Below are 5,000 nucleotides of genomic sequence, written 5' to 3' on the forward strand. Positions count from 1 at the left end.
TCCCAGGTGGTCTCCCATCCAAGTACTAACCAGGCCCGGCTCTGCTTAGCTTCCAAGATCAGACGAGATTGGGCTTGTTCAGGGTGGTGTGGCTGTAGGTATTGGTTTCCTATTGACCTACATCTCTTATACATCTCAAAACCAGCATTGAAGGAGGCCGGAACAAGAGAGAAAAAAAAAAGCCTACAGCACCTGGTATTTCCAGGTGGTCTCCCATCCAAGTACTAACCAGGCCCAGCCCTGCTTAGCTTCCAAGATCAGACGAGATTGGGCTTGTTCAGGGTGGTGTGGCTGAAGGTATTTGTTTCCTATTGACCTACATCTCTTATACATCTAGAAACCAGCATTGAAGGAAGCCGGAACAAGAGAGAAGAAAAAAAGGACTACAGCACCTGGTATTCCCAGGTGGTCTCCATTCCAAGTACTAACCAGGCCCGTCCCTGCTTAGCTTCCAAGATCAGACGAGATTGGGCTTGTTCAGGGTGGTGTGGCTGTAGGTATTGGTTTCCTATTGACCTACATCTCTTATACATCTCAAAACCAGCATTGAAGGAAGTCGGAACAAGAGAGAAAAAAAAAAGGGCCTACAGCACCTGGTATCCCCAGGTGGTCTCGCATCCAAGTACTAACCAGGCCTGGCTCTGCTTAGCTTCCAAGATCAGGCTTGTTCATGGTGGTGTGACTGTAGGTATTGGTTTCCTATTGACCTACATCTCTTATACATCTAAAAACAAGCATTGAAGGAGGCCGGAACAAGAGAGAAAAAAAATGCCTACAGCACCTGGTATTTCCAGGTGGTCTCCCATCCAAGTACTAACCAGGCCCAGCCCTGCTTAGCTTCCAAGATCAGACGAGATTGGGCTTGTTCAGGGTGGTGTGGCTGTAGGTATTGATTTCCTATTGACCTACATCTCTTATACATCTAGAAACCAGCATTGAAGGAAGCCGGAACAAGAGAGAAGAAAAAAAGGCCTACAGCACCTGGTATTCCCAGGTGGTCTCCCATCCAAGTACTAACCAGGCCTGTCCCTGCTTAGCTTCCAAGATCAGACGAGATTGGGCTTGTTCAGGGTGGTGTGGCTGTAGGTATTGTTTTCCTATTGACCTACATCTCTTATACATCTAGAAACCAGCATTGAAGGAAGCCGGAACAAGAGAGAAGAAAAAAAGGCCTACAGCACCTGGTATTCCCAGGTGGCCTCCCATCCAAGTACTAACCAGGCCCGGCTCTGCTTAGCTTCCAAGATCAGACGAGATTGGGCTTGTTCAGGGTGGTGTGGCTGTAGGTATTGGTTTCCTATTGACCTACATCTCTTATACATCTCAAAACCAGCATTGAAGGAGGCCGGAACAAGAGAGAAAAAAAAAAGCCTACAGCACCTGGTATTTCCAGGTGGTCTCCCATCCAAGTACTAACCAGGCCCAGCCCTGCTTAGCTTCCAAGATCAGACGAGATTGGGCTTGTTCAGGGTGGTGTGGCTGTAGGTATTGGTTTCTTATTGACCTACATCTCTTATACATCTCAAAACCAGCATTGAAGGAAGTCGGAACAAGAGAGAAAAAAAAAAGGGCCTACAGCACCTGGTATCCCCAGGTGGTCTCGCATCCAAGTACTAACCAGGCCTGGCTCTGCTTAGCTTCCAAGATCAGGCTTGTTCAGGGTGGTGTGACTGTAGGTATTGGTTTCCTATTGACCTACATCTCTTATACATCTAAAAACCAGCATTGAAGGAAGCCGGAACAAGAGAGAAAAAAAAAAAGCCTACAGCACCTGGTATTCCCAGGTGGTCTCCCATCCAAGTACTAACCAGGCCTGACCCTGCTTAGCTTCCAAGATCAAACGAGATTGGGCTTGTTTAGAGATGTGTAGCTGTAGGTTTTGGTTTCCTATTGACCTACATCTCTTATAATCTCAAAACCAGCATTGAAGGAAGCCGGAACAAGAGAGAAAAAAAAAAGGCCTACAGCACCTGGTATTCCCAGGTGGTCTCCCATCCAAGTACTAACCAGGCCCGTCCCTGCTTAGCTTCCAAGATCAGACGAGATTGGGCTTGTTCAGGGTGGTGTGGCTGTAGGTATTGTTTTCCTAATGACCTACATCTCTTATACATCTAGAAAACAGCATTGAAGGAAGCCGGAACAAGAGAGAAGAAAAAAATGCCTACAGCACCTGGTATTCCCAGGTGGTCTCCCATCCAAGTACTAACCAGGCCCGACTCTGCTTAGCTTCCAAGATCAGACGAGATTGGGCTTGTTCAGGGTGGTGTGGCTGTAGGTATTGGTTTCCTATTGACCTACATCTCTTATACATCTGAAAACCAGCATTGAAGGAGGCCGGAACAAGAGAGAAAAAAAAAAGCCTACAGCACCTGGTATTTCCAGGTGGTCTCCCATCCAAGTACTAACCAGGCCCGTCCCTGCTTAGCTTCCAAGATCAGACGAGATTGGGCTTGTTCAGGGTGGTGTGGCTGTAGGTATTGGTTTCCTATTGACCTACATCTCTTATACATCTCAAAACCAGCATTGAAGGAGGCCGGAACAAGAGAGAAAAAAAAAAGCCTACAGCACCTGGTATTTCCAGGTGGTTTCCCATCCAAGTACTAACCAGGCCCAGCCCTGCTTAGCTTCCAAGATCAGATGAGATTGGGCTTGTTCAGGGTGGAGTGGCTGTAGGTATTGTTTTCCTATTGACCTACATCTCTTATACATCAAGAAACAAGCATTGAAGGAAGCCGGAACAAGAGAGAAGAAAAAAAGGCCTACAGCACCTGGTATTCCCAGGTGGTCTCCCATCCAAGTACTAACCAGGCCCAGCCCTGCTTAGCTTCCAAGATCAGATGAGATTGGGCTTGTTCAGGGTGGCGTGGCTGTAGGTATTGTTTTCCTATTGACCTACATCTCTTATACATCTAAAAACAAGCATTGAAGGAAGCCGGAACAAGAGAGAAAAAAAAAAAAAGCCTACAGCACCTGGTATTCCCAGGTGGTCTCCCATCCAAGTACTAACCAGGCCCAGCCCTGCTTAGCTTCCAAGATCAGACGAGATTGGGCTTGTTCAGGGTGGTGTGGCTGTAGGTATTGTTTTCCTATTGACCTACATCTCTTATACATCTAGAAACTAGCATTGAAGGAAGCCGGAACAAGAGAGAAGAAAAAAAAGGCCTACAGCACCTGGTATTCCCAGGTGGTCTCCCATCCAAGTACTAACCAGGCCTGTCCCTGCTTAGCTTCCAAGATCAGATGAGATTGGGCTTGTTCAGGGTGGTGTGGCTGTAGGTATTGTTTTCCTATTGACCTACATCTCTTATACATCTAGAAACCAGCATTGAAGGAAGCCGGAACAAGAGAGAAGAAAAAAAGGCCTACAGCACCTGGTATTCCCAGGTGGTCTCCCATCCAAGTACTAACCAGGCCTGTCCCTGCTTAGCTTCCAAGATCAGACGAGATTGGGCTTGTTCAGGGTGGTGTGGCTGTAGGTATTGTTTTCCTATTGACCTACATCTCTTATACATCTAGAAACCAGCATTGAAGGAAGCCGGAACAAGAGAGAAGAAAAAAAGGCCTACAGCACCTGGTATTCCCAGGTGGCCTCCCATCCAAGTACTAACCAGGCCCGGCTCTGCTTAGCTTCCAAGATCAGACGAGATTGGGCTTGTTCAGGGTGGTGTGGCTGTAGGTATTGGTTTCCTATTGACCTACATCTCTTATACATCTCAAAACCAGCATTGAAGGAGGCCGGAACAAGAGAGAAAAAAAAAAGCCTACAGCACCTGGTATTTCCAGGTGGTCTCCCATCCAAGTACTAACCAGGCCCAGCCCTGCTTAGCTTCCAAGATCAGACGAGATTGGGCTTGTTCAGGGTGGTGTGGCTGTAGGTATTGGTTTCTTATTGACCTACATCTCTTATACATCTCAAAACCAGCATTGAAGGAAGTCGGAACAAGAGAGAAAAAAAAAAGGGCCTACAGCACCTGGTATCCCCAGGTGGTCTCGCATCCAAGTACTAACCAGGCCTGGCTCTGCTTAGCTTCCAAGATCAGGCTTGTTCAGGGTGGTGTGACTGTAGGTATTGGTTTCCTATTGACCTACATCTCTTATACATCTAAAAACCAGCATTGAAGGAAGCCGGAACAAGAGAGAAAAAAAAAAAGCCTACAGCACCTGGTATTCCCAGGTGGTCTCCCATCCAAGTACTAACCAGGCCTGACCCTGCTTAGCTTCCAAGATCAAACGAGATTGGGCTTGTTTAGAGATGTGTAGCTGTAGGTTTTGGTTTCCTATTGACCTACATCTCTTATAATCTCAAAACCAGCATTGAAGGAAGCCGGAACAAGAGAGAAAAAAAAAAGGCCTACAGCACCTGGTATTCCCAGGTGGTCTCCCATCCAAGTACTAACCAGGCCCGTCCCTGCTTAGCTTCCAAGATCAGACGAGATTGGGCTTGTTCAGGGTGGTGTGGCTGTAGGTATTGTTTTCCTAATGACCTACATCTCTTATACATCTAGAAAACAGCATTGAAGGAAGCCGGAACAAGAGAGAAGAAAAAAATGCCTACAGCACCTGGTATTCCCAGGTGGTCTCCCATCCAAGTACTAACCAGGCCCGACTCTGCTTAGCTTCCAAGATCAGACGAGATTGGGCTTGTTCAGGGTGGTGTGGCTGTAGGTATTGGTTTCCTATTGACCTACATCTCTTATACATCTGAAAACCAGCATTGAAGGAGGCCGGAACAAGAGAGAAAAAAAAAAGCCTACAGCACCTGGTATTTCCAGGTGGTCTCCCATCCAAGTACTAACCAGGCCCGTCCCTGCTTAGCTTCCAAGATCAGACGAGATTGGGCTTGTTCAGGGTGGTGTGGCTGTAGGTATTGGTTTCCTATTGACCTACATCTCTTATACATCTCAAAACCAGCATTGAAGGAGGCCGGAACAAGAGAGAAAAAAAAAAGCCTACAGCACCTGGTATTTCCAGGTGGTTTCCCATCCAAGTACTAACCAGGC

The 5,000-nt window shown here is 47.0% G+C and overlaps 20 non-coding genes and 3 pseudogenes across 20 annotated transcripts in view; all 23 read right to left on the reverse strand.

The window, feature by feature from the left end:
• LOC142124594 (5S ribosomal RNA) overlaps positions 1-100 on the reverse strand; it is a 119-nt gene extending 19 nt beyond the window's left edge. Inside the window, exon 1 of the ribosomal RNA XR_012684703.1 lies at positions 1-100. This exon is cut by the window's left edge and continues 19 nt beyond it. This is a non-coding gene — a ribosomal RNA (5S ribosomal RNA).
• An 80-nt stretch (positions 101-180) lies between these two features.
• LOC142124702 (5S ribosomal RNA) lies at positions 181-299 on the reverse strand. The gene has a single exon (XR_012684800.1). It is a non-coding gene; the product is annotated as a 5S ribosomal RNA (ribosomal RNA).
• Positions 300-380: 81 nt separating this feature from the next.
• LOC142124847 (5S ribosomal RNA) lies at positions 381-499 on the reverse strand (annotated as a pseudogene).
• A 270-nt stretch (positions 500-769) lies between these two features.
• Positions 770-888, reverse strand: LOC142124621 (5S ribosomal RNA). The gene has a single exon (XR_012684728.1). It is a non-coding gene; the product is annotated as a 5S ribosomal RNA (ribosomal RNA).
• Positions 889-969: 81 nt separating this feature from the next.
• LOC142124660 (5S ribosomal RNA) lies at positions 970-1,088 on the reverse strand. Its single transcript, XR_012684761.1, has one exon. It is a non-coding gene; the product is annotated as a 5S ribosomal RNA (ribosomal RNA).
• Positions 1,089-1,169: 81 nt separating this feature from the next.
• Positions 1,170-1,288, reverse strand: LOC142124698 (5S ribosomal RNA). The gene has a single exon (XR_012684797.1). It is a non-coding gene; the product is annotated as a 5S ribosomal RNA (ribosomal RNA).
• Positions 1,289-1,368: 80 nt separating this feature from the next.
• Positions 1,369-1,487, reverse strand: LOC142124572 (5S ribosomal RNA). The gene has a single exon (XR_012684683.1). It is a non-coding gene; the product is annotated as a 5S ribosomal RNA (ribosomal RNA).
• Positions 1,488-1,759: 272 nt separating this feature from the next.
• LOC142124890 (5S ribosomal RNA) lies at positions 1,760-1,878 on the reverse strand (annotated as a pseudogene).
• An 80-nt stretch (positions 1,879-1,958) lies between these two features.
• Positions 1,959-2,077, reverse strand: LOC142124948 (5S ribosomal RNA). Its single transcript, XR_012684836.1, has one exon. It is a non-coding gene; the product is annotated as a 5S ribosomal RNA (ribosomal RNA).
• Positions 2,078-2,158: 81 nt separating this feature from the next.
• On the reverse strand, positions 2,159-2,277 carry LOC142124624 (5S ribosomal RNA). The gene has a single exon (XR_012684730.1). It is a non-coding gene; the product is annotated as a 5S ribosomal RNA (ribosomal RNA).
• An 80-nt stretch (positions 2,278-2,357) lies between these two features.
• On the reverse strand, positions 2,358-2,476 carry LOC142124665 (5S ribosomal RNA). Its single transcript, XR_012684766.1, has one exon. It is a non-coding gene; the product is annotated as a 5S ribosomal RNA (ribosomal RNA).
• Positions 2,477-2,556: 80 nt separating this feature from the next.
• LOC142124706 (5S ribosomal RNA) lies at positions 2,557-2,675 on the reverse strand. Its single transcript, XR_012684804.1, has one exon. It is a non-coding gene; the product is annotated as a 5S ribosomal RNA (ribosomal RNA).
• An 81-nt stretch (positions 2,676-2,756) lies between these two features.
• LOC142124776 (5S ribosomal RNA) lies at positions 2,757-2,875 on the reverse strand. The gene has a single exon (XR_012684818.1). It is a non-coding gene; the product is annotated as a 5S ribosomal RNA (ribosomal RNA).
• Positions 2,876-2,958: 83 nt separating this feature from the next.
• On the reverse strand, positions 2,959-3,077 carry LOC142124630 (5S ribosomal RNA). Its single transcript, XR_012684734.1, has one exon. It is a non-coding gene; the product is annotated as a 5S ribosomal RNA (ribosomal RNA).
• An 82-nt stretch (positions 3,078-3,159) lies between these two features.
• Positions 3,160-3,278, reverse strand: LOC142124610 (5S ribosomal RNA). Its single transcript, XR_012684718.1, has one exon. It is a non-coding gene; the product is annotated as a 5S ribosomal RNA (ribosomal RNA).
• An 81-nt stretch (positions 3,279-3,359) lies between these two features.
• On the reverse strand, positions 3,360-3,478 carry LOC142124662 (5S ribosomal RNA). Its single transcript, XR_012684763.1, has one exon. It is a non-coding gene; the product is annotated as a 5S ribosomal RNA (ribosomal RNA).
• Positions 3,479-3,559: 81 nt separating this feature from the next.
• LOC142124699 (5S ribosomal RNA) lies at positions 3,560-3,678 on the reverse strand. Its single transcript, XR_012684798.1, has one exon. It is a non-coding gene; the product is annotated as a 5S ribosomal RNA (ribosomal RNA).
• Positions 3,679-3,758: 80 nt separating this feature from the next.
• Positions 3,759-3,877, reverse strand: LOC142124573 (5S ribosomal RNA). The gene has a single exon (XR_012684684.1). It is a non-coding gene; the product is annotated as a 5S ribosomal RNA (ribosomal RNA).
• A 272-nt stretch (positions 3,878-4,149) lies between these two features.
• Positions 4,150-4,268, reverse strand: LOC142124891 (5S ribosomal RNA; annotated as a pseudogene).
• An 80-nt stretch (positions 4,269-4,348) lies between these two features.
• On the reverse strand, positions 4,349-4,467 carry LOC142124960 (5S ribosomal RNA). Its single transcript, XR_012684837.1, has one exon. It is a non-coding gene; the product is annotated as a 5S ribosomal RNA (ribosomal RNA).
• An 81-nt stretch (positions 4,468-4,548) lies between these two features.
• LOC142124625 (5S ribosomal RNA) lies at positions 4,549-4,667 on the reverse strand. Its single transcript, XR_012684731.1, has one exon. It is a non-coding gene; the product is annotated as a 5S ribosomal RNA (ribosomal RNA).
• An 80-nt stretch (positions 4,668-4,747) lies between these two features.
• LOC142124666 (5S ribosomal RNA) lies at positions 4,748-4,866 on the reverse strand. The gene has a single exon (XR_012684767.1). It is a non-coding gene; the product is annotated as a 5S ribosomal RNA (ribosomal RNA).
• Positions 4,867-4,946: 80 nt separating this feature from the next.
• Positions 4,947-5,000, reverse strand: part of LOC142124707 (5S ribosomal RNA) — a 119-nt gene continuing 65 nt past the window's right edge. The window contains exon 1 of the ribosomal RNA XR_012684805.1: positions 4,947-5,000. This exon is cut by the window's right edge and continues 65 nt beyond it. This is a non-coding gene — a ribosomal RNA (5S ribosomal RNA).

This window comes from Mixophyes fleayi, unplaced genomic scaffold (genome assembly GCF_038048845.1).
Source record: "Mixophyes fleayi isolate aMixFle1 unplaced genomic scaffold, aMixFle1.hap1 Scaffold_253, whole genome shotgun sequence".
NCBI lineage: Eukaryota > Metazoa > Chordata > Amphibia > Anura > Limnodynastidae > Mixophyes > Mixophyes fleayi.